The 23,636-nt window shown below is 50.6% G+C and overlaps 1 protein-coding gene across 8 annotated transcripts in view; it reads left to right on the forward strand.

Annotated features, from left to right (window-relative positions):
• Positions 1-23,636, forward strand: part of IQSEC1 (IQ motif and Sec7 domain ArfGEF 1) — a 391,698-nt gene that overhangs the window by 282,593 nt on the left and 85,469 nt on the right. The window contains exon 1 of one of the 8 annotated variants that reach the window (XM_038003513.2): positions 11,477-11,568. The exons of 5 other annotated variants lie outside the window; for them this stretch is intronic. The gene's annotated coding sequence lies outside the window, so the exon portion shown is untranslated. Of the gene's footprint in view, positions 1-11,476; positions 11,569-12,232; positions 18,641-23,636 lie in introns of those variants that run through there. 2 more of the 8 variants (XM_007985289.3, XM_038003517.2) reach the window with 2 other exon arrangements.

A 23,636-nucleotide genomic window follows, 5' to 3' on the forward strand; every position in this document is an offset into this window, starting at 1 on the left:
TAGGTGGCTATTTAAATGTTCGCTGATTAAAATTCACAAAATGAAAAACTCAGTCTCCATCGCCCTAGCCACATCCTGAGTGCCCAGTGGCCACACAGCTAGCAGGTGGAGAGCCGGCCTCAAAGCCCTCAGCCAGCCCAGCCTGCTGTGAATGTCAGTCCCCTTGTCCAGGCCCCTCCTGCCTGCCTGCCTCCGTGGTCACCCAGCTACATGCTGACTGCCCAGGACTCCCGAGAGACTCAGCCTTGGCTCAGCTGCTGCCCTAGGGGACTGCTGGTCTGCTGGGGGCAGGCAGGCTAGTAACACTGGGTGCCTGACTGTGGGCCCCCAGATCCCCTCATCTTCCAGAACCCTGCGGAGCAGGGAGCCCTGGGCTGCAGTCTCCAGCTGAGGTCCAGCAATACAAGCCTCATCCTCTGATCCTTCCCCCACACCATGAAGTATGGGGACTCCATTTGCACTCCCGGGCTTTTCCAGTAAAGGGAAGAGAGCTGTTTATCATCAGAAATTATGAGACACTGCCTGCCCCCATGCCATGCACTCCCCCCCACGCACAAGGGTTAATATCCAAGATTGAAAAACTACAGGATGACAGGAAGCTGTTAAGAACCAATTTTTAGATGACTTTGGAGTCTGTGAATTTTATTTATCAAAGCAGCTCCTATTTTGGTTTGAAAGATGTTCATGTGTGAAACATAGTATTTGTTTGATCTACCAGCAGTGTTAGCTGCACATATGGGATGAGAGATCCCCTAAAATAATTCAGGGGTTCCCAGCTTGGGAATCCGTGTAACCTCCAGGAGCTGGAGTCCCTGAGCGACCCCAGGAGTCAAGGGCTTAGTGGAGGTAGAGGCTACCTTGTGGATATTTGCGTGGCCAGCACTGTGGCTGGCCTGATGCCAGGTTTTTGGTGGGAGGTGAATTAGTCTCCCACCTTGATATTGCTTCCCTCCATCCCTGCAGTCCTTCACCTGGACAGCCCCCAGCCACCCTCCCTCCCACCCACTCTTGCTGATTCTGTTCTGAGCTTTGCTGGTGGAAAGTGTCCCTGCATAGATGCCCTGTCCCCGCTCTGGGCCTCTCGAGGCCTGTGGGCCCCAGTGGTCAAAAGCTCTTTGCTGTGTGGAGGCAGAGTTTGACTTCCTTATAATCCAAGGAGAGGGAGGAGGGAGGCAGGGAGAGTGCACAGAGGTGATTCAGACACAAATCCCTGCCCTCCAAGGCTCCAGATCTGGTGGGAGGCTGGGGCCTGGGTGTAGCTGAGGGGTTTCCACATCGGGTTCTCCCTCCTGCAGAGCGCTACCCTGACCCCCAGCTGCATCTCAACACCTGAGGGCAGGGATGTGACTGTGTCTGCTTCACAGCCGATTCCCCTTGCACATGGTGGCACCCAGGAAATATTCGTTGGGTAAATGACTGAATGAATGCAAGCTATGGCATATACAGACACGTGTTCTTACCCTGCCCTCTGGCTCTGGTTGTGTCTTCTCTTTGGGGTGCAACAGACATGATGAGCAGGGGCACCCTCTCTAGGAACTCTGTTCTCAACTAGCTCAGGGCTTTTTCTCCATTCAAGGTTCATAGATTTCTTCAAGGTCCAAACAATAATTTTTTTAATGTGTGGATTCTTTAAGAGTTGTAAGTTATTTTGAAGTGATTTCAATCTTAAAGAAGAGTTACAACAATAATACAAAATAAAATTCTCCCATGTATTTTTAACCCAAACTCACCACTAATAACATTCCACCAAATTTTGCTTTCTCTTAAAAACCATTTTTCCCCTTAGAAGCATTTGAGACATCACTGCAAACATGCCACGTGTAACTTTCACCCCTAAATAATGTTCCAGCACATAATTACTAAGAACAAGGACATTCTCTTAAACAACCATGGTCCAGTAGCCCAATTCAGGAAGTTTAACATGGATATGATACTAGGATCTCATATACAACTAACTTAAAAGTCACATTTCGCCTGTTGTCCCAATAGTGTCCTTTTTACCAAGTTTGCCTCCCAATCTAGGATCTTGTGTTACATGTAGTCATCACGTGTTTTCTTAAAGCTTTATCGAGGGATACTTTACGCTATGAAATTCACTCATTTTAAGTGTACAATTTGGTTATTATTACTATATTTACAGAATCCTGTAACCATCACCACAATTTTATTTTTAATCATTTCCATGACCCTGAAAATAAACCACATACCCATTTTCCCTCATTCCCTTGTGCCATCCCAAGTCCTCAACAACCACTTTTTGTCTCCGTAGATATGTCTTTCTGAGCATTTCATATCCTTTTGGAATCATACAACATGTGTCCTTTTGTGTCTAGCTTTGTTCACTTAGCGTGAGGTTTTTCAGGGTTCATCCATGTTGTAGAATGTATCAGTACCTCATTCCTTTTTTTTTTTTTTTTTTTGTAGAGACAGGGTCTCACTTTGTTGCCCAGGCTGGTCTTGAACTCCTGGCCTCATGTGACACTCCCGCCTCAGCATCCCAACTGTTGGGCATGAGCCGCTGCGCCTGGCCCTTCATTCCTTTTTACTGCTGAATAATAACATTCCGTTGTATGGATACACTGTAGTTTATCCATTCCCTGGTTGATGGGCATGTGGGTCATTTCTACTTTTTGGCTATTATAAATACTACTACTATGGATATTTGCATACAAGATTTGATGTGGACATATGTTTTCATTTCTCTTTAGTAGATACCTAGAAGTGGAATTGCTGGGTCATATAGTAACTCTCTGTTTAACCTTTTAGGAAATGGCCAAACTGTTTTCCAAAGTGGCTGCATCTTTTTGTATTCTTACCAGTGGTGTGTGAGGGTTTCCATTTCTCCACATCCTGTCCCACGTTTTTTACTGTCTGGCTTTTTGCTTCTAGCTGTCCTAGTGGGTGGGAAGTCATACCTCATTGTGGTTTTGATTTGCATTTCTTTGATTTGGAACATCTTTTCATGTGCTCATTGGCCATTCATATGTCTCCTTTGATGAAATGTGTATTCAAACCTTTTGCCCATTTAAAAATTGTATTGTCTCCTTGTTATTGAGTCATGAGTTCTTTGCATACTCTACATACAGGTTCCAGTATCAGTTATATAATTTTCTCAGTTTCTCAGTTCCTTTTTTTTTTTCTTTTTTTGGAGATCAGGTCTCACTCACTCACTCAGGCTGGAGTACAGTGGCGTGATCATGGCTCCCTACAGCCTCGAACTCCTGGGCTCAGGCAGTCCTTCTGCCTCTGCCTCCCAAAGTGCTGGGATTACAGGCATGAGCCTATGCAGAGCCTTATCTTTTCACTTTCTTGATATGGTGTCTTTTGAAGTGCAAGTTTTTAGTTTTCATGAAGTCCAGTTTATGAATTTTTAATTCTCTTACTTATGCTTTTGGTGTTGTATCTAAGAAATCACTGTATAACCCAAGGTCACAAAGATTTATTCTTATGTTTTTGTCTTAAGAGTTTTATAGTTTTAACTCTTTCATTTAGGTCTTTGATCAATTTGAGTTAATTTTTGTGTATGGTGGAAAGCATGGGCCCAAATGTATCCTTTTGTGTATAAATAGTCAGTTGTCTCAGCACTTGTTTTTTTGTTGTTGTTTGTTTGCTTTTTTTCCGGACTGAGTCTTGTTTTGTCACCCAGGCTAGAGTGTAGCGCCAAGATCTCAGCTCACTGCAACCTCCGCCACCCCCCACCCTGCCCCCGGGTTCAAGCGATTCTCCTGCCTCAGCCTCCCGAGTAGCTGAGATTACAGATGCACACCACCATGCCTGGCTGATTTTTATATTTTTAGTAGCGATGGGTTTTCACCCTGTTGGCCAGACTGGTCTGGAACTCCTGACCTCAGGTGACCCACCCACCTTGGCCTCCTAACGTGCTGGGATTGCAGGAGTGAGCCATCACACTCAACCAGCACTACTTGTTAAAGAAATGATTGTTCCCAATGAATTGTCTTGGCACCTTGTCAAAAATCATTTGACAATAAATTTTTATTATTTATTATTATTTTTGACCATTCCAGCTAAGGCCAAGACAATACATTTTTAAACATCATTTTTGTGAAGATGAAAACTCCTCCCCCATTTTAACAAAAGCATGCTCCAGGTCATCTGGACGACCTTCTACCAACTGAGCTCTGTTGCCTGATGTCTGTGGCTGCCTTTTCTTTATGAACATGTGGTCATCACAGGACCTTCCAGTGTAGCAGTGTTTACCATTGGATGCAGTGTTTCTTAAAGTGGGGCCTGATGGAGCTCAGGAACCATATTCTTAGAGGTCCATCAGTTCTTCAATTTGAGAAGCCCCTAATATAGAGCCATTTCTCAGATGGAAGGGTAGAATTCCAGATAGGGAGCATGAAATGTCCAACCTCCCATGCATCTATCAAGTGCCCACAAGCCAGCACAGGCAGTGTGCGGTAATGATAAGAACTCACTTAGGATCGGGCATGGTGGCTCATGCCTGTAATCCCAATACTTTGGGAGGCTGAGGTGGGCAGATCACTTGAAGCCAGGACTTCGAGACCAGCCTGGCCAACATGGTGAAACCCCATCTCTACTAAAAATTAAAAAAAAATAAGCTGGGCATTGTAGCAAGCACCTGTAATCCCAGCTACTTGGGAGGCCTGAGGCAGGAGAATTGCTTGAGCCCAGGAGGCAGAGGTTGCAGTGAGCCAAAGTCGAGCCACTGTACTCCAGCCTGGGTGACAGCACATGCCTCTGTCTCAAAAAGAAAAAAAAAAAAAAAGACTCACGTGGGTAAGCTACTCCCCCTTCCTGAGCCTCTGTTTTCTTACCTGTAAAATGGAGGGCACACCACCCATCTCAAAGAATCTGCAGGAATAGAGATAGTTTGGATAAAGTATCTGGCACAGTGCTAACTGACACGAAGTGGGTACCAGTTCATGGAAATTGTGTTTATTGCAAGCCTGAGGCTGTGCCCACTACCTGGCCCTCCTTCTAGCCCTCCCCTCCACAGTGCCTACTCTCCCCAGCAGAGCATCCCTTGAGGGCCCGCTCCTGACTCCAGCCTTCCCTCTGCTACATATACCTCACCTGTTCCCATCACCTGTCTGCTTACAGGGCACAGCTCTGTAGCAGGCCCTGTGTTGGTCCTAGAAAAGCAGTGATGAAGCAGACTCCATTCCTGCTTTCAGAAACCTTCCGGGCAGGTGGACAGAACCATTAGCTGATGACCACAGAACAGTGTGGTAGCTATTATTTTTATTAATAATAGCTAACATTTATAGAATTTCTGCTCTGTGCCTGGCCTCACTCTCTCAAGATGTAGAGGACACTGTGGGAGCCAAGAAGATGATGTCTAGAGGAGGTGACATTTTTAGAGCTGGATTTAAAGGATAAGTTTGGACTTTAGCTAATATACAAAGAGACATGAGCATTCTAGGAATTTTTGCCCATTTGATGGATGAAAATGATAATCTCATCAGTATGATTTGTGTTTCTGTGTAAGGTTGTACATCTTTTTGAAAGTTTACAGGCCATTTGTATTTCTTTTTCACTGAACTACCTGGTCAAATTGATTGGACATTTTTATTTGAGTTGTTCATGTTTTTTTATTGATTTGGAATAGCTCTTTATATATGGAGGAAACCAAGGGAATAGTATGTGCTAATACTCATTGATATGAAATAGTACAGTGTGCTTGAAAAGCATAAAGTTTAGCCTAATTTTGAGAGACATAGCTGAAGATAGAGCTGAGCAGGGAGGCCAATGCTAGTTCCTAAGGAGCTTGGACTTTATTACACAGGTCATAGGAGCTACAGAAGTGTTTAGAGCAGGGAAGGGATAGGATTGAATGTGTATTATTGAAAATTGCTTTGATAAGGGACAATAATGGACAGAGTGAAGAGCTAAAAGGGACAAATTGAGTCCAGAAAGTACAGGAGCTTGAATGTACCCTGAAGAGTGTCTACCTGGTTTGGTGGGCAGTAGGGAGTCACAGAAGGTTCTGGGTGATGACCGATGGTGAACTGCAGAGACAATGGGGACTGAGAGTTGCCTGCTACACTTCCTGCTTTGTGGACAGCTATAAAGTGGGGGGGTGCGGGATGGAGGCCAAGGCTAATCTCTGGGTGGGGTGAGTGGTTTTGTTTCCCAACATGACTCTTTGTTCCTCTAGACATCCCCGCCCCACGTGAGTGCCAGTGCTGTGTCATCTGTCCCCACACCACAGGACTGACCTCCAACCCAGACAGACGAGACCATTGCCAGGGGTAACCGATAGAGGAAATATGAACTAAGAGTTTCCAGGCAGGGCACTGGGAATGGGAGAATGAAGAAGGAACAGCACACTGCCGAGCTGGGAGGGATTTTAGAAGTCATGCAAGGCAACTTACTCTCAGCCCTGCTCCCATGAGCCCAAGGACAGGGAGTCCCTACCTCCCCAGCAGCCATTCCATATCTAGGTGGCTCTTCCAGGGAGAAGGCGCTGGAGCTGGTATGGCATCAGAGCTGTAAGGAGTCTTAGCACTTGTCTTATGCTTCTTGATAGAGGGGACCTTGAGGCTCAGAAGGGACACCTGCCTTCCTGAAGTCACATAGGGAGTCATCCTGAGTGGCACAGCAGGCTCTAGAAATCAGGCTTCTCAGCTCCCCGCTCAGAAATTACTTTTAAACGTAATCTTTTACAAACAGTAACACATGCATATAGTAATACATGCAAAAAATACTTAAATGAAACATTTCAGTGAAAAGCCAGTCTCCTTTCCACTCCATCCCCCAGGGCACGAAGACGTCTAGGGGGACAAAGATTCATGTTGGGAAACAAAAACACTCAACCTACCCAGAGATCAGCCCTGGCCTTGATCCTGCCCCGCTCCCCCAACTTTTTAGCTGCCTGCAAAACTCTACAGTTCCCCTGCGGTCATCACCCAGAACCTTCCCCAGGGCATGGTAACATGGCGAAACCATGTACCAGTTTCTTGAGCATCTTTGTCAGAGACAACATATGCAGGTACCAGCAGATATTCTATACCCCCTCTTTTTTTTAATACCAGATTTTTATTTTTATTTAAAAAAGAATTTTTAAGAGGGAGTCTTGCTACATTAACCCAGGCTGCTCTTGAACTCTTGGCCTCAAGTGATCCTCCCACTTCATTGTCCTGAGCAGCTGGGATTACAGGCAAGAGTTACCACACCTGGCTTACTCCCTCTTTCTCACATAAAAAGTAACACACCCTACACCCTTTATTGCACCTACCAAAATATCTTGGGGATTGTTCCTTATCATATCAGTCCATGTAGAAATGCCACTTTTTTGTTGTTGTTTTTGTCTTGTTTTGTTGTTTGGTTTTTTGAGGCAGGGTCTCACTCTGTCACCCAGGCTGGAGTGCGGTAGAGTGATCATGGCTTAGTGCAACCTCAGTCTCCCCTGGCTCAGGTGATCCTCCCAGTTCAGCCTCCTAAGTAGCTAGAATTACAGGCGCATGCCACCATACCCAGCTAATTTTTCTATTTTTTAGTAGAGATAGGGTTTCGCCATGTTGCCTAGGCTGGTCTTGAACTCCTAGCCTCAAGTGATCCACCTGCCTTGGCCTCCCAAAGTGCTGGAATTACAGGTATGAGCCACTGTGCCTGGCCCTAGAGCTGCCACATTCTTTTTGATGGCTACATAGGTTTTCATCATATGGATGTGTCTTAATTATAATCTGTTTAACAAGTCCCTCACTGGTAGGCTTTAAGGAACAAGAATACTTCAATAATTTTTATTCACTTTAAAAACATTTATAGTAATGTGCATTATGACATTTTGGTCAATGACACACCACATATACACGATGGTGGTCCCATAAGATGATAATACAATATTTTTACTGTACCTTTTCTATGTTAAGTTATGATTAGATACACAAATATCTACTACCTGGACAAATTAATTGGACATTTTCATTTTGAGTTGTTCATGTTTTTTCTTATTGATTTGGAATAACTATATATGGAGGAAACCAAGGGAATAATTGTGACTAGTTGCCTGCAGTGTTCAGTACAGTCACATGCTGAACAGCTTTGTAGCCTAGGAGGACTAGGCCATACCATATAGCCTAGGTGTATAGTAGGCTGTGCCATCTAGGTTGTGTAAGGACACCCTATGAAGTTTCACAATGATGAAATCACCTAAGGACCCATTTCTCAGAATGTATCCCCATCATTAAGTGCTGCAAACCTGATTATTTATTAAAGACATGTCAAGAAGAAACTTCAATTGGCCCATGAGCTTGTGTCCAGATAACCCCTGTTGACCTTTTAAAAATCAATTAATACAAAACAATATACAATGAAAAGTAAAAGCGCCTCACATATCCATTCCATGCACCCCTCAGTCCTCCCAAAAGGTATCCATCAATAAGGGTTTCTTTGTTTCGGCATGTTTGTGTCCTTTGGGAAAATTAGGAAATTCCCACACACATCTACAGAGAGCCTTTTAAGTTGTACACAAAAGAGATCATGATGTACAGTCTTCTGTTCCTTGAATTTTTCACTAGAAATATGACCTGGAGATCTGTCCATCCTAGGACAAAGTCCCAGCAATGGGTATCTTATTGAAGTTACTCCCTCTCCTACTGCTGGACTGAAGGCGGCTCTTTTCTTTCATTGTTTACTGGTACACACGGTGCTGTGTTGTCTGTCCTTGCATTTTTATATTAGCGTGCTATAGCAGCTTCGCCATACCCTTCCCGATTGGTTGCACCATCTGGCATATCACTCTACAGCATTCCCACCTTTTGCAGCAAAAGTATTAGCAAACTTGCTCGTTTTTGCCAACTTGGTAGATAAAAAATGGCAACCATGTTGTGCTTTGATTTGTATGTCTTTAATATACATTTAATTACAAGTGAGATTGAAGATCTTTCCATAGCTGCTTGTTCATATCCTTTGCTCTTTTTCCTAATGAGTTAGTCATCTTTTTCCTATCAATTTGAAAGGCCTGTTTATGTATTAGGGAAATTAACTTTCATCTCATTTTCCTCAATTAAATTCTGTCATATGTGCTGCAGACATATTTTTTCAGTTTACCATTTGTCTTTTTTACTTTGTTTATGGTATTTTAATTCCATTTACATGGTTTTAATTTTTATGCAGTTAAATGTTCGACATCTTCCTTCACGGCTCCTGGGAATGAAAATATTTACACAGTGCATTTTGTGCAGGCTTTCCACACATTATCATAGTTAATTCTCATAGCAGCCTTTGAAGCAAGACAGGGTGGGAATTTTTAGCTTCAGTTCCATTTTAAGGATGAGTTCAAATGAGCCTCAGAAAAGTCGTGGGACTTGCCCAGGTCCAACAGATTCTGAAACTTTTGTCATTCTCACTTCCTCACCTGCCTTCCAACCAGCCAGGTGACCTACTCCTGGCACTGATAACAAAAGAATATGGCTTCTCAGGGACTGTGTTTTTAAACTATTAAAACTATAAGCATCTTATCTTCCCTTAACTGCCCTTAAAAAAAAAAAAAAAGTGTTTTTAAGAGAAAAGTCTTGCTCTGTCACCCAGGCTGGAGTGCAGTGGTGCACTGATAGCTCACAATAACCTTGAACTCCTGGGCTTAAGCATTCCTCTTGCCTGAGCCTCCCGAGTAGCTGGAACCACAGGTGTGCATTACCATGTCTGGTTAATTTATTTTTGAGATGGAGTCTCACTATGTTGCCCAGGCTAGCCTCAAACTCTTGACTTCAAGTGATCCTTCCACCTCAGCCTCCCAAAGCACTGGAATTACAGGCATGAGCCACCACGCCTAGCCCTTAAAAATATTGTTTAAACCTCCAATAATATGGAAGGGTAGAATATGCAGTGGGGATGGGACTCACATTTCAGCCCACAAGCCCATCCCCAGGGGATCCACTGTCCAGTTGGCTGTGAGCACTGATAAGAAGCCATGGGCTCTTGCCACCAGGCAGGAAGACCCACCAGGAGCTGGGCCATTCCTTATTCGTCTCTGTCACCAGTGCCTTGGGCATTCTAGGGACAACTTAGATGCTCAATAAATTCTGCAAGAGTGGCGAGTGGGGCAGTCAGGCACACTGCTTAGACTCTACAGCTTCGCAGGTGGGTGTTCAAATCCCAGGTCACCCCTTAGCAGCTGTGTGAATGTGGGCAGATGACTTTACCTCTCTGCCTCAGTGTCCTTGTCTGTAAAATTGAGATACTAGTTTCTGCCTCAAGTAAATGAATAATCCTCCTCCAGTGCTGAACAGTGCCTACATCTCACTTCTGATCCACCTGTGCCTTTCTGGATCCATTTGCCCACTCTCACCTGGCCCGGATGTCCAGGGTCATGAGATGTCAGAGGTAAAAACTAGGGTCCCTCCTTCTGTCCTTTCCTCCCAGAAGTCCAGAGGGGGAAACGTCTTGCCCGAGTTCACACAGCCCCTGGTGGCAGGACCCACAGAGCCAGGTCTCCTGACTCATGACATCACTCGCTCAGCTTCTCTGGCTGGGCCCTGGCTGCCCCGTCCCTCCGGTCTCCGGTCTCGCCGCCTCTAGGCACCAGGGGGCGCCTCGTCCCAATCGCAGCCCGCAGCCTGACGCCCGTGGTCCAGACCGGCGGGGTTCTGGCTGCCGGGGAGAGGCCGCCGCTCCCGGCCCGGCGTTCAGGGCTGCCGGAGCACCTCTGCTCTGCGACCCGCCCAGCAGGGCACTCGTGCGTCCTCGCTTTCTCCTTAGGTGCACCCCTGCGGGCGCGCTCCCGCCCCTATCCCTTCCAGGCCCAGCCTCTGCTATCTGCGCCACTTCTTCCCCGTCTTTGGGCTCCCTTCCGATTGTGCGCACCCCATTCTCTGTAACAGTCGCCAGACCACCAGGGCCCGTCCCAGCATCCAAGTCGAGGTCGGCTGCGGGATGGGGGCGGCACTGGCAGGCCCAGGTCCCCACCCCGTCCCCAAACAGTCAGGAGCGCGTGTCTTGGAGGGGACGCAGAGGAGCATGGTGCAGCTGTGCGCCTCTGGGCCATGGCTTCCCTGCTCTGGGCCTCAGTGTTCCCATCTGAGAACTGGGGACGGCGGCGGGGGTGGGGCGTTGTCGGCCGAGGCTGCAGCTCTCCCTGGGAGGACCCGGGGGACTTGGCCTGAGGTGCGTTTGCTCGCTGTTTATTGGGGGTCTGGAGTGGTCTGAGGGAAATGCCGGGGGTCGCAGTGCCCCCTGCTCCGCGCCTGGACTCTGTGTATCCCGCTCTCCGGGTCCATCCGCAAAAGCGGCTGCACCGACCTGAGCGCCCTCCACTCGCCCAGGCTCGGGTGACGTCGGCGGCCGGGGCGGCACCGTCCTCCCCGCCCCCCAGCACAGCCGCGCACGCACACACACCTTCCGAGGGGGGAAACTGAGGCTAGGCGCGCCGAGGCCACCCGCCAAGGTCACGGCGCACAGGCGGTGGGGCGGGCAGGAGGGCGGCGCGCTGGGAGGCCGCCCCGCCGGCGGCATTGGGATCGGGCTCCGGCTTTGGCTCCCGAGCGCCCGCCCCCGCCCCCCTGCGCCCGGCCACCCGACGCGCTGGGGCCGCGCCCGCCGCGGGGACGGCGCGCGCTCGGCGGCTGCGGGCGGACCCGCGAGGTAGGAGGCGGGCCGGCGGGGGACGCGCGCGGCGGCCGGTGCGGTGCGGTGCGGGGCCCCGGGCGGGGGTCGCTGGGGCTGCAGCCGGGAATACCCTCCGCGGGGAGGCCTGGGCGGCAGCTCCGCCCCCAAGGCCGCGGTTACACCGACGCGCGGGTGGCTCTCGGGAAGCTGGGGCGCGCGGGGATCGCGGCGAGCTTCGTGGAGCGGGGCTCAGGAGGGGGTTGCGAGGCCGCAGTTGCGAAGCCCGTACCGGGCTTCGCACCGGGTTCTGGGATTGGGGATCAGCGGCCGCCAAGCTCACGGGAATGGGGGCCGGGGCGCGCCAGCGCTTTCTGAGCTGGGCTCTGCGGTGTTGCTCTCTGGGACTGGAGCAGTGAGGACGCAGAAGCCCCAACCTCCGCGGCTATGCAGATGGCTTATCCCGAAGCCTTGAGAACGCTAAAGGCGCGATCTTGGGGGACTGGTGGGGGGCGGGGTGCTTCATCTCCGCATCAATGCAGTTGGTTGCCTCCCCGAAGCGAGGGTGCGTGAATCCAGACCCCGAGGGTCGCCTGGCAAGCATTCCCCAGACCCCGACTCCGCACTACCCTGCTTCTCTTCCCCACCCCCACCCCGCCCCCACCACCGCTGCTGCCTCCAGGCGGAGAAATCCCGCCACCGCGTCCAGGGTCCCGAGCCGCGGGCGGGAGGTTGAGGCATCTCAGGAATTCGCTGGGAGCCACAAGGACGCGCTTTCGGAGGGAGGGAGAAGCTTTGGCAGGGCTGGAGGGCTGGGTCCAACCTGGCCCTGTCCCTGTCTCCCAACCCCGTGTGACCTTGGGCAGCCCCTCCTGCCATTACCACGTGGGGAAGAGACTGGTTCTCAGTCTTGGGGTGGAGGGAGCTCTCCCGGTCAGACCCCCAGGAGAGTTGGCTTAGGGAGCAGTCTTGGGGACCAGAACAGCCTTGGCGACCTCTGGACCCTGACCCATAGGGGGCAGGAGGCAGCAGGGGGATGAGGTGTAATGGGGGTTGTTGTTGGAAACCTGTCCCACCTGCCAGCTGAGGATGGGACACTCCTGGGCCAGGGTCTTAGAGTGTGGGACACCCCCCCTTACCTGCCGCTACAAAACCACCTGCCCTTGGGCTCTAAGCGGGCAGGGTGGGTTGGCAGAGGTGAGTCAAGTTTCTCCCCACCCCTAAGAGTCCTGGGGAACTCCCCCTCCCATGTTTCTGTCAGGCAGTTGTCACTTTAAATTGCCAAGCTCTCAGCTGTCACAGCTGATCTGTTCCTGGAGTAAAGGGAGCAGAAAGGTGACAGTGTGTGTCCCCTCCCCCTGGCCCTGTCCAGGAGATGAGGCTCACAAGGACAGCAGTCGGCTCTGCCTGGTCAGCTTTGTGAGTGTTGCTCTGAGCATGCCCAGTGATCTGTGGTGGGAGGGACCTGTCCTGGACTGGGAGCAGGGGTCTGGTTGTGCACTTTGATGAGCCACTGTTCCATTTTGTGGTCAGGCTCCACTAGACACACTGGCCTATGCAACCCCCTCTGAACAACTCTGAATTAAGGTGACACAGGAATTGGCTTTCTGGTCACCCTCCCCTGTTCCCAGTATGATGCCGAGCTCCTCATTACAGTTGGCAAGATGGCCAGGCTGCTGAAGCCATGTGCAATTAGAGCTCAGAAGCCAGGTTTAAGGGTAAAGAAGAGAAACTGCCTTAGCCGTGCCACCTCCTCCCACCCCCCACAGGAAAAGATAAACTAAGAGGTGACTTGGGGTGGCCACAATGCCCACAGCCCAGCCATTAAGCATCAGTGCTGAAGGGAGCATCCCGGAGCCACCCCACTGTGTTAGAGATGGAGAACTGAGGCCAGAGAGAGGCAGGGATGTGTCCAAGGTCACACAGCATATTCAGAGCCGAGGGGCCCTGTCCCCAGCTCTCCAGCAACCCAGTCATCCTGAGAGAGCTGCTTCCTGGGGAATGCTTAGAGGACTCGGTGTCCCCTCAGAGGTCTCTGCAGTGAAGGGACAAGGGAGGGGGCCTGTGCTCACCTCTGCAGGGGACTGTCTCCTGCACGGTTTGCAAACATTAGGTAATCTTGGGTCTTGTGACTGGAGTTGCCACTCGTTCAAGGCTGCTTAAAGGGCCATGGCAGCCCGCCCTTCCAGCCACTGTGCTGACCAACCTGCCCTGCCCTGCCTGTCCCATGCCTGCTGTCCCCATACCACCACCCTTGGTTTTAGTCATGCTCCCTTCCCCATTGTCCAGAGGGGAGTGCCGAGGCCACGCCAGAAGAACTGGGACCATTTGTATCCCCAACTTTCTTGCACACAGTTTCAGCCATTGGTATAGGGGGTGGACCTAAGCACCTAAGTGTCCCCAGCCAAGAACACAGCCATCCTTTGTTCTTGTAGGAAACTGCCCATCTCTGGGCTGTGCAAGCTGGAGCTGCCTTTGTGCTGGTCAGGGAGTCCGAATCTGGCCTCTGGTAGGAGAGTTGGCCGGAGCCCTCATGGCTCCCCCTGCCCCTCATAATTAGGTGGGTGGGGAGTGGGGGGCTGCTCATTCCTATCAGGAGGTGTTTCTCGAGTGCAAGAGGCTGGCAAAAGCCCATTCTGTTGATGAGGTCCATGTGGACTGGGGCCCCACGCACTGCCGTAGCTCAGACCAGCATTCATTACCACCATGCAGTGAGATGCAAACCTGCTTGTGGGAGCAGCATTTTCTGGAGCCCCCTACCTTTCCATTGGGCCCCGCCTCGCCCTGCCTTGGCTCCTGCGGGAATGAACACCCCACCCCCGCCACCTGGCAAACTCAATTCATCCTCCATCATCCTCATCCATGATACCTCTTTGGCAAAGCCTGCCCTGAGTCCCTGAATCTTCCCCGCGGGGATACCATTATCACTGAACGGAAGGGCGGTGTAAAGCGGGGTGCAGGTAGGGACTGACTTTAGACCCCTGGTCATACACCAGTCTTCCAGACTCCCTCTCACCACCTGCCTCGGGGCTATTCAGTGGGGCCATCATAGCAAGCGTCAGCTTGGAAAAGCAGGAAGCAGGCTGCTAAATTCTCAGTGACTTAGAGAACTGTGACTCAGAGAACTGTGTATGTGGCTTTCTAATCCAGCAGGATTGCAGTGCAAACCCAATGAGCATTTTTTTCTAAGCATCTACTCCATGCTAGACCGGATCACAGGGGCTCTCACATGTATTTCCCATTTCATCTGCAAAACCACAAACCCATCATTCCCTTGTATGATGGTTCTCAAAGCATAATATTAAAACAGTGTCAATCCCACAGGCCAGCTGGAATGATGTAGGATGCAGCACCCTGTCGATTGTCCTTTCAGCATTGCTCGGTTGCCCCAGAGCCCCAGCAGTGTACCAGTCTGTGTAACCAGACACCCTCAGGGTGGCATTCCTCTGGGAAGGGCTTCAGACTCAAGTGCACAGAGTCCAAGCTGACCCAAATAAATCCCTGCGTGCTGTGTGTGACAACATAGAAAGCTGGCTGTGGGGGCTAATGACCTCTGTACACACAGCTTGGGCCTTACCTGCTGTCTCTTTAGAAGGTAACCCTGGCCTGCGTCATGCCTTATCCGGTTGTGCTTACCTAATTTCTTCTTCCAGACTGTGAACTCCCTGAGGGCAGAGTGGGGCCTGAGGCACTACTTCATCCCTAGTGCCGGGGGCTGATATAAGTTCTTGTTGTGCCTGACTGAGACTGAGCTGAATCCAAACAAGGAACAGGCTGCCTTAGAAGGCAGTGAGTTCCCCTCACCGAAGGTGTGCAGAGTGAGACCAGGTGGAGGATTCACAAATTTCAGTTAGCTGAGATACCCTGCAGGACCATTTTAGCTCCGAGACTCCCAGAGCCAACGATTTATTTTTTGTTTTTTCAATGATCCAAGGACTTGGTGGAAAGCTATCAGGATAGTAATGCAGGTTTGTAACAATGCTAAAAGTGCCAATGTGTTTTAATAAAGCCAAGTGCCGAGGAGTATTATGGGAATATTTCATTATTCAGCTCAGCCAGATGCTGAACTAGGACCAGGTTTGGGGCTCATCCAAATGGCCTCAGGGTTTGTTATAAAAGGAACCAGGAAGAAAATTGAGCGTCTTACGGCTAATCCTTGAACAGCAGCTGGGGTCTCTGTCTATCACTCCAACTTAGGAGGCCTTTAGGTCAGAGAGCCGGACGCTTTATTACTCTGGACAAGTCCCTTCCCCTCCCTGAGCCAAAGCTTCCCCATCTTTATCATGGGGTACCTAATCCCTACCCACTTCCTTACTGGGGGCTGAGAGTTTGGAAGAGACTGGAACACACTTTACAAGTCAGAACCAGCAGTCAGGAGGGCTGAGGGCGGGTGAGGACAAGAGGGCCTAAATTCCACAGATCCTGGTAAGCTTAGGTGTATGGAGTGGCCCAGGGCCAGCCAGCCTTTTGGGGGCTTCAGAGTCATGGATGGGGTTCAGCCTTTCTGTGCTTCCAGTTCAGTGATCCTAGGGGTGCTTGAAGACAGCTGGGCTGGGTTCGAATCCCAGCTGTCAACTTCCTAGCTTTGTGCATGACCTTGGACAAGTCACTAGGCCTCCCTGTTTTCTCCTTGTTCAAATGGGGTGATGATGGTACCCGCCTCCTAAGGCAGTTATGAAGATAATTCTGTGAAAGTGTGTCAGTATCATACAGTTGTTTTTTTTTGTTCTCTCCTTTGGGATATCACAGAAGCCACCAGGGATTTCTGGGATCTCAAAGTGCAAATAGAAGCATCAGCTCCATTCATTTACTCATTCGGCAAATATTTATGGAGCACCTACTGTGTGCCAGATTTTGCTTTTGGTGCTGGGGTTACCACTGGAGCAAAAGAGACCAAAAACCATGCCCTCTGGGAGCTTTTATTCTAGTGGCAAGAGACCCACAATACATAAGCAAACAATAATTTTGCAGTGCTAAATGCTAAAATCAGCCCATCTGCTCCAGTTGGTGTTAAATGTGATTTGCAATGGAAGAACTCTTCCAAAGAGACCAGAGAGGAGAGCCCTGGTTTGGGCTTTGCCAAACCTAGATTTTAGTCTTGGCCCTGCTGGCTTCTAACTTGCTTTGCAACACTGGGCAAGTTCCTTCCTGTCTCTGATCGTCAGTTCTTGTCTGTGAAGTAAGAGAGCAAGATGAGCCCTTCCAGCTCGGATGCTGCTGCCTAGTGGCTCTGCAGTCACAGCTTGGGGTCTGTGCCTTTCCCCACCCTTATCACGTGTACCTTTCTGTTTTATATGTGGTCACCTGTCACAGAGAAAGGTGCAAGGACAAACATGCATAGCTTAAAGAAAAATAAGGAAGAATATGAGTGCGACCACTGCTTGGGTCAAGAGACTGAGCCTTACCCAAAGCCCCCACGTGCCCCTTCCCAGTCTACTCCTCAGAGATTGTCGTCGTCCTGACTTTGTGCTAATAACATCCCTCTTGCCCTTCCTGTTGTACCACCTATAGAACAGCTTTTTACAATATAATTTTGTTTTTATTATTTTTTAGCTGAATATAAATAGGCTGTGGATGTTTGTTCAGGTCTGGCTCCTTTTGCTCAAAGTTGCATCTGCGAGATTCACCTATACTATGAGTTGTTGTTCATTCTTTTATTTTTCTTTTATTTATTATTATTATTTTTTTTTGAGATAGAGTCTCGCTCTATCACCCAGGCTGGAGTTCAGAGGCACAATCTCAGCTCACAGCAACCTCCGCTTCCCAGGTTCAAGTAATTCTCCTGCCTCAGCCTCCCCAGTAGCTGGCATTACAGGTGCCCACCACCACGCCCAGCTAATTTTTGTATTTTTAGTAGAGATGGGGTTTTGCCATGTTGACCAAGCTAGTCTCAAACTCCTGACCTCAAGTGATCCGCCTGCCTCGGCCTCCCAAAGCACTGGGATTACAGCCACTGCGCCTGGCTGTCCTTTTAAATAAATAGTATTTCATTGTATCGACAGGCCACAGCTTATTTATGCCGTCTACTGTGATGGACCACATGGGTTGTTTTCAGTTTGGGGCTGTTACTCTTGAACCTGTGTCCCAGCACACATGGCATGAGCTGTCTCTGGGGCACATACTGGCTGTAAAGCAAGCACACAGCCTTGCCCCAACCCCGCCCTGGGCATTGTCAGTCTTTGTCGTTTTCACTCACCTGGTGGGTGGGTAATGGTTTCTTGCTGTGGTTTGAATTTGTATCTCCCCGATGAGGTTGGGGGTCTTTTGTTTGTCCTTTGGCTGTTTGGATTTCATCATTGGTGGAGTGCCTGTTCATGCCTTTCACCCATCTTGGGCTGTCTTTTTATTTCTTTACGATTTGGAGAGTTCTTTGGGTGCTCCAGATTCTAATCCTTCGTCAGTTAATCCACATTGTAGATATCTTCTCCCTCCCTCCAGCCTGCCTTTTTCATTCTTTACAGGGTCTTGGGATAAACTTCTCAATTTCAGAGTTCTTAATTCAAGTAGTCAACTTTCTCACTTTATTAACATTTTTCGTGTTTTGAGAAACTCATTCCTACCCTGTAGTCATGAAGATTCTCCTTATTCACCTTTCACATTAGGTCTTTAATCCGCCTGGAATAGATTTTCATCTATGGTCTCTCTTTCTCTGACACACATACATGTGTGGATATGCATGGCCCCATGTGCACACATATACCCATTCCCAGGTGGCCCGGCACCATTTGGTGAGAACTGTGTTCTTTTCCCTACCTGCACTGCCCCCAGCACGTACCATACCTCTCGCTACAAGGCTGGCAGGGGCCCAACTGCAGGCTGTGGGCTGGGAGGTGGTAGGGACGGCCCGAGGGCGAGGCAGACAGCCCTCCCCACCCCCATCGGGACCAGCTGCTGCTCCTGCCAAACAGGTCCGTGAGGCTGCAGTGTCACGTGTCTGGCTGGCGCTGACTCGGGAGCTGGCGGATTAAGCAGGGGCTCAGGGTTTATGACCCACACTGGCCGCAGCACCAGCTGGGGGAAGGCTGAGGGAGCTCATCTGTGTGGGCAGCAGAGGAGGCCTGAGAAGCCGGCCAGGCTGCGGCTGTTTGTCCACCCACAGCACTGGACCAAGGTAAGGGAAGGGTGGGATGAACTAGCCCCACTATTAGTGTCTCTAGCTGGAAAGTAAAATGTCCCCTCCCAAGCTCCTTCTATCTTGGTCTGTTGGGGCAGCTGAGATCTGGGAGATGCCACAGCCCACAGCAAGCCCCTACCGGGTCTCAGTCTCCTGTGAGGAGCACACATGAGCTCACATATGCGCACTGGCACCCTGCCCGCCCAGTTCCCGTCCCAGCTCCTCATCCTCTTCAGTGCCTAGTATGTGCCCCTGGGTGGGAGGGTCACTGCCAGCTCTTAGCATGCCCCCTAGACCCTGGTGCCTTTCCCCAGGCAGTGCCCCATGCCTGGCCTGGCAGGACGCAGCCAGGAGAGGACGGACCTCCCACTCAGGTTCACCAGGCAGGGGAGAAGGGAAGGGAATGAGTGTGTGCTGAGCACCTCTGTGTGTCAGATACCTCATCCAGGGCCATCATTACCCCTGCCTTCCAAGGTAGGAAAGATTCACCTGTTTCATAGATAAGGAAACTGAGGCTCACAGGGGGGCTGAGGATGGCCACCTGCATCTCAGTAGTCTGCCTGTGTGACCCCGAGGAAGCTGCAGGCTCTGCTCCTGGCCCCTGGGGAACTCTCAGTTGTTGTCTGGGAACTCTCAGTTGTCTGACGAGGCACATTCCCTCTGGCACAGGGCTGCTGCTACCTGGGGCTCCAGGGAACTCTAGGCCTCTGGGGGAAAAGTCAGGACAAAGAGCAAGATCCAGAGCCTCAGGTCCCAGCCCAGCCTGTGACGTAGCCCTCCCTGTAGCATGCCGTCAGCCTTGGCTGGTGGGTATGACTTGGACTCGGTGGTCCAGCCTGTGGCGACCTTGCTTCGTTTCCTCGTTTGTAGCATGGAAGATGTCAGTAATAGCATCTCCCTCCTCAGGTCACTCAGGCTGAAATGAGATGGTAAAGAAGGGCTTTAAAAACAGGGCCCAATAATGGCCAGGCGCGGTGGCTCACACCTGTAATCGCAGCGCTTTGGGAGGCCGAGGTGGGTGGATCATGAGGTCAGGAGATCGAGACCATCCTGTGAATGGTGAAACCCCGCTTCTACTAAAAATAAAAAAAATTAGCCGGGCGTGATGGCAGGCGCCTGTAGTCCCAGCTACTTAGGAGGCTGAGGTGGGAGAATAGCGTGAACCCAGGAGGCAGAGCTTGCAGTGAGTCGAGATCGCACCACCTCACTCCAGCCTGGGCGAGAGAGCGAGACTCCGTCTCAAAACAAAACAAAACAAAACAAAATGGGCCACCAGGCAAAGCCCATGGGCACTCAGTCAACCCTAGCTTTCGTTTTTACAGAGAAGGTCAATGTCTGGGGTCCCTTCATCTTCTGAAATTCTGAGCTCCTGTCTCTTTCTTTTCTGCCTGGGCCATTTATGTATAGGTTTAAATCTATGAATTTAGTATTTGCTTAGGAAATACAGGCCCATGATGAAAATGTTAAACATTATAAAAGAATATGCAGTGGAGACTACGTATGTGCCCCACCCCCTCCCAGAACAAACATGGAAAGCATTTTTCGGGTATCTGGTCAGAAACATATAAACGTTTATCACCCTCCACCCCAGACATATTTGGGCAGTTTGGTGACCCCCTATCTAGTGACCCCCCCTGCCACCCGTCCTTTAAATTCACCCACTCCAGGCTGGGGAACCCAGGCTGCTGCCTCCCTCCAGAAGTCACACATATTTGTGGGTGCTGGCACCAGATTTTCCTTGTCAGCAGGACTTAGGGAAGGCTGCAGCCTGGCACAGGGCAAACGGTGGTGGTGGGGGGGGATTGTTGAGCAGTAAAGAACGGTGTCTCTGTGCCCAGTGAAGGCCCGAGTTGGAGACCAGCTCCCCCACCCCCAGGATCCAGCAGATCTGGGTCTAGAGCAAGGGCGGGGCCTGGGGACCTGACTCAGGCCCAGCCTGGCTGCCAGCTGGCCATTGGGTGACCTTGAGCCAGCCCTGGCTTTCTCTGGGCTCCTGACTCAGTGTGGGAGCCCAGCGTGTGTGGCAGCCTCAGTGAGAGGGCCGACGGTATGCCCGCTTGAAGACCCAAGCAAACCATACCTCACTTAGCCCACTTGGGCTAAAACCTGTAATGTAGGGATGGGGTCTTGATTTCCTGAAAAATTTAACTACTTAAAAATGTAATTGCTTTAAAAGTTTTAATGGTGCACTGGGAGGCAGCTGAAGGCAGTGCTAAGTCTGGCTAACATGTTCTCTCTTGATCTTGTGACTTCTGGACCTGTAAGCGACTTATCTTTATTCAAGTAAATCTCGTAGGGGGCTGAGGGGTGGGGCTTTATCCTTCCCCAGGAAGGCAGCAGGTGGTTCCATGTGGCTACGGGTTGTGCATGCATGGCCCTTAGGCCTCCCAGCCCCCTGAAAGGAGGAGCAGCATTTACTGTTGGCGTTGGGAGGGTGGCAGGTACACAGTCACTGTCACCCTGTGTGGTAGAACTCCAGGCACTCCCAAATGTACAGATGTTCAGATTGTGCCCTGCACGAGGGCAGTTAGCAGAGGAACAGCGGCACTCTTGCTAGCTAAGCCATGGTCCTTTGGGGCTGTATCCACCAGAAGAGGGCGCCTTTTACAAATTTACACAGGGGCCCTACATGTGGATGGTGAAACTAGACTTGAGGATGCTCACTAGCAAAGGCATGGGATCTCCTCCCTATCTCCCTGTGGTCTTCCTGTGCTCAGTTGTCTAGAATCTCCCTCCAGGGACTCTGCTGGTAACCCCAGGGGAAAGGAAACTCCAAACACCTTCCCCGATCCATGTGAGCGACTTGAGTTAGACTCAGCCTGGTGAATTTCAGAGAGAACTGGACCATGGGCCTGGCCTTGGGGGCTGCAGGGTCAGGCCTGGCTCCCCATCTCAGTTCCGGTTTTTTCTGGCTCTCTATACCTTGGGTCAGGACAACTCTGTGCAGACCATCTGTCTGCCATGTTACTATCCCTCAGAACAAAGTATGAAAGGCCCCTATCTCTATGCCTGCCCCCTTGAAGGTGGGTGCTTTATTTTTAAAGACATGTGAATTTGGGGACAGGGACACATATGAGCTGGGCATATTCATTTCATCCACAAATATTTCTCCAGCAGGTAGTTGTGCCAGGCGCCGTGCTGGAGCTGAGCATAAGTGGGGTATGTCAGACAACCTTATTCTTATCCTCATGGAGCTGTCCAGAGAGGAGAGGGAAAGGGAAATTGTCCCCTGAACAGCATCACCCAGGTGCTGGGAGGAATTGCCCAGCGGGGCCTATGAGGTCAACCCAGGCGTCCCTGAAGGAGCTGAGCCAAGAAGGTAGAATGGGGGCTGAGTGGGCTCCAGGGGTTGGCTCAGCACCCCCTCTGGGCACCCTGCTCAAGGCTGGGGCATCACTTCATCCTGGCCACTCTGTCTGAGGGCTGGGAAGGCCAGGCTGCAGTTCTCCAGCAGGGTGACAGGTGGTGGGTGGGCTGGATCTGCCAGGACCAACCCAGTGAGAGGTGGGGCTGGGGATCGCTTTGGTCAGGCCAGGAGTGAGCCATGCTTCCCCCTGCTCCTCACCCGCTCCCAAACCAGCACTCAGACTGCAGTTGTCACCATGCCACCTTTCCTCCCCTCCGAGGACTGCTCTACCAGCTGTGCCCTGAGCTGTCTTTTTAATCTGATCTAAATTTGCCACCATGCCCAACCTGGGGAAGGTTGGGTGAAACCCCCCTTTGCAGAGGATGGGCCTTAGATGCTGGAGCACCCGAGTTCAGGTCTGGGTTATGCAGCTGCGGCCAGCGGAATGCCAGCCATAACGTCCCTGTCTCATAGGAGAGGCAGGTGCAAGTGAGTTACAGTGGGGAAGGCCTGCAGGAGCCCCAGTGAGCCTTAGCACTCCTCACCCTCCATCCGACACACAAGCACCCAGAGAAGGCAGACAACTGCACCTTGCTGAAGATTGGTTACCATGGCCAGGGCCTCCCTCTGCAGCCTCAGAACAGGGGTACCTGGGCCAGCACCTTGCCACTGTCTCTTGCAAGCTGGGAACGTTTGGACTAGTGATTTCTCAAACAGCCTCGGTTTCCTCCAGTGCCTGGCACATGGCAGGCACACAGCGCATGGGGGCTGATGCTGTTTTGTTCAGGTCCCCTGAAGTGACCAACAACGGCCCCACCACAGGCAGGCAGCTCTTTCCTGTCAGTACTAGGGGCTGCAAGCTGTGGTGCTGAGCAGGGTCATGCAGCCTCAGCCACCAGGACTAGAAAGGGGACCCCCCAGTCAGTTCTGCCTATAGGACCCAGAGCGTGTTCCTCTCTCTCTCTTTCTAGAAGAGGGCTTAGACTTAGACACCCACAGGGGCCAGGCAAATGGCATGGGTGCTGGCATTGGTTGTGGCTAAGAACGTTTTTTTCTTTAATGGCAACGTTTCTCAAAGTGTGGTCCAGGGAGTTCAAACCATTTATATAACAACAACAACAACAAGCTGTTGTTTGCCTTATCACCATCATTCTTGCACAAGTGTGCTGTAGAATATTCTAGAGGCTACCTGACATGTTGGCAGATAGACTGAGGCTTTTGCTATAAAGATGTCTCAAGGTTGGTGATGTCTTAATTTTACTTTTTTAATATGGTAAATGGCAATAGATACCACACCCATGAACAATTTTGGGATCCTCAGTCAAGAATGTACAGGGAGCCTGACACCAAAAAGCTGGAGAACCACCGGCCTGTATTTTTTTAAGCGTGTTTGATAAAATGCTAAAGGACAACTGATGGTGGGTTCCAATATGGGGGGCAAAAGAGAATGGGGGGAATTTTGGCAGAACAGTGCTTAACCTGCTAACAAGACACCACATTGACTCAGCACCAGTCCCAGGTGGGCAGGCAGGAACTCATGTGGGCCCCATGTGGCAGTGCATCCAGCTTTCACAAGAAGCCCCAAATGCAGCTCAGGTCACACATAATCCATCTGGGGCCAGAGCTGTCTGGGGACCTCCAGTTGCA

The sequence above is a fragment of the Chlorocebus sabaeus genome, chromosome 22, assembly GCF_047675955.1.
Source record: "Chlorocebus sabaeus isolate Y175 chromosome 22, mChlSab1.0.hap1, whole genome shotgun sequence".
In the NCBI taxonomy this organism is placed as follows: Eukaryota; Metazoa; Chordata; class Mammalia; order Primates; family Cercopithecidae; genus Chlorocebus; species Chlorocebus sabaeus.